Below are 3076 nucleotides of genomic sequence, written 5' to 3'. Positions count from 1 at the left end.
TGAACTGAGCAAGCTACCACATGTTAGGAGCAAGAGAGAAAAAAGGAACTTCATGTAACCCATTCTCTATTTTCTCATTGTTCCCCACAGCTTTGAATATTGCTTTGTACTGTCTCTCTGTGTGTACACTTATGCATATGTGCTCAACAAATATGTAACCAAACTCTAAACTTTAATGTAGGCAGGAATCTTATTTCTAAATATGCATTACCTCTTAGCCAGAAGGCCTGCCCAGTGCTCAACACTAGGTAAGCATTGAGCATCCCCCATATCAACTTCTGCTTTTACTTATTTGATCACTTGATCGCTCAAGCTGGCAAGAAGTTTTACAATATTGGCTCAGGAAACTTCTTTATGTTTCTTGCTATCTCGGCATCTAACCCATAAGCCGACAGAGAATGCCAAGTACATGTCAGATCACAATCAGCAAGGACTAGTCATCATGACTGGCAAGAGGAATGGAATATTCTTTCTTTCTAGAGCTTAAGCCTCTGTAAAGAAGGCCCAAATTTTCATGAACCAAACAAGGACCGTCTTGTTCCCCAGCATGTCTTGACTACTATGGGAGACATCTGGGTCACATCACAAAGTATACACTGGAATCAGCATTAGTAAACTCAGAAAATCTTTGAATTCCAGGAGAAGGAAGAATCTTAACTAGACCTTATTCCAGTGTGCATTTTTTAAAAGTTATGTAATGAACACTGCTAGCCAATTTCTTTTTTTTTTTTGATTTAATAAAGTTTTATTTTTCCAAATGTACAGCTGATTGAACCTGTTCATGCATCTTCACCAGCAGCTGGAGCATCTCCACCCTTTGTGTTTCTCGTGTAAATTACTTGTGCTCTGTGCTTTGAGACCAGCTTGATAAGCCCTTTACTAAGGAGCTCCTAAAGAGCTGCCCTGGCCAAGGAACCATGAATCTTCAGTCTCTCAGAGACCATGGCTGGAGTAATAAGTTTATAGTTGGGCACTTCCTTACAGAGTTTGTCGTATGTAGCCTTGTCAAACAGGACTAGATTGTTGAGCTTGTCCCGAACTTTGGACCATTTCTTCTTTTTGGCCTTGCCACCGGACTTATTTACTGGGTCTTTGTCTTTCTTGGCCGACTTTCCGGCATCTTTCTTCTTCTTGTCATCCTTGGGCGGCATGATGAAGCTCGGAGAGTGGCGATGACCTCTGCAGCCTCCCTAAGGTGTTGGGGGAGGGGGGAAGCCCAGCTCACCAACAGTCCCAGAAACCTAGCCAATTTCACAATACATTTGCATTCATTTACAAAGTTTCTTTACCTCGTGTATTAAGATTTGAAATCTTCCCTCTTGAAGCCCATCCTTTGGGTTGCTCACTAAACATTTTGAAAATTGAGCTCTAAGCTTATGACAGTGTCAGGTTCTTGGAGGAAAGACAAATGAATAAAAAAGATCTGATTTCAAAAGCTTTATTAGTTGATGGCAAACTGGTCACATAGATAGTATAATTCATGTGGTGATTTATGTGAAATGATGTATATCTGATAGAAGTTCACCTAACCCAATCCAAGCTGATGGAATGAGGGAGAGGAAGACTCCTGGAGTATGTGATATATACATTTCTCTAATCTGTTAATCCTTAAACTACTAACTGATCCAACTAAAGCATACACTAACAATATCCACATAGCTAGAGACATGTCCCTTGTCCCACCATGCTTTCTCCATACTACTCTCCCACCCCTATGTAGAAACAAGAAAATGTGAGGAATTGGTCCCCGAGTTCAGACATAATACCTATCCCTTTCCAGGACCCCTGGTCATGCCCTATCCATGCAAAGCATTTCACTGACAACAAAGACTGGGTAAGGAATGGGCACATTATGTTGGCAAAAATATGTTCAACATTTGGAATGGCATATTCTCTCACTTAGAATGACATGTTCTCTTAACACATTGTCTTTCTAGGTAGGCGTGAAAAGAATGAAGTCCACTTTTCACCAGAACTATTGACATGCAAGATGAAGCAGACACTATTGTCAGGTCAGAAAAAAACAGAAGAACCTGGATTCTCAGTCATGTTACTAAACTGCTGGATAAATTGTTCCTGACATATGCTTCAAAACATGTGGGCCCAAAAGCCAACCTACTCATGGAGCCAGTTTAATTGGATTTGGGCTCTCCTTAATTTGCCTCAAACCCAATCCACATTGTTCAATTTGCCAACAGCCTTATTAAAATGAAGGACTACTTTATCTATGCCTTTGGTTCTCTTTTATTATTTTTGACAGTTGCTCAAATAATATTTAGTAGGGGAGTTGTTTTGGTATGACTTATTTTTGTAAATTAATTATAGTTCCTTGTACCTAAAGTTACATTTTCCTGGAGAAATGGTCTTCATTCTCTCAGCTTATGAATAACAGTTGGAAGCAATTCAGTGCCACAAGTATGGATTTGCACAGTTCCACTTTGACCTGCCGCACACTAGGTACCAAGTTATATGCAAAATAGTTCTCAATAAGATATGGGTCCTTCCTTCAAGGAGACTAAAATCCTTTTTGAAATGTGATATCAAGAGTTTGAGCTCTGGCTTGATACACCCAGTTTCGAAAATCTGCCTTGCCTGTTCTGCATCGAGCCCGAGACAAAGGCTGCCTCGACTAATCTTCACATCGACGATACAGGTGATTATTTATGAATGAGGAAATTAAGTTCAAAGACATAACTAACTTTCACAATGTGACTTGTCAGACTAAATAGAGCTGGGAAATGAGCGGATGTCTGAGTTCCAAACCAAAAGTATGTTCAATGTTTAAGTGTCATCAGAATATGTCATTAGCAGCTACGTGCCCATGACAGCCAATTTATGTCTATTGTGGCTTTTGTGTCTTGAAGATATGCTCTGAAGTCAAAGGTGGTACTCAGTTTGTCCTTTAGAGGAAAAAAAAATCTTAAATCAAACAAAAGCTCATATGATGGCAATTAGAGCCAAAGTCAAGAACATTAAACAAGACTTTTTAGCTATTCATCTATTGAATGAAGATTTATTATACCTAATATAGGACATGCATTGTGCTAAACACAATGACGATGACAAAGATTCATGA

The 3076-nt window shown here is 39.4% G+C and overlaps 1 pseudogene; it reads right to left on the bottom strand.

Annotated features, from left to right (window-relative positions):
- Positions 1 to 748: 748 nt before the first annotated feature.
- LOC101994133 lies at positions 749 to 1156 on the bottom strand (annotated as a pseudogene).
- Positions 1157 to 3076: the final 1920 nt, after the last annotated feature.

The sequence above is a fragment of the Microtus ochrogaster genome (assembly GCF_000317375.1).
Source record: "Microtus ochrogaster isolate Prairie Vole_2 chromosome 6 unlocalized genomic scaffold, MicOch1.0 chr6_random_2, whole genome shotgun sequence".
Classification (NCBI taxonomy): domain Eukaryota; kingdom Metazoa; phylum Chordata; class Mammalia; order Rodentia; family Cricetidae; genus Microtus; species Microtus ochrogaster.
The sequence above is the reverse complement of the archived record's forward strand: the minus strand, read 5'-3'. Positions and strand labels throughout refer to the sequence as shown.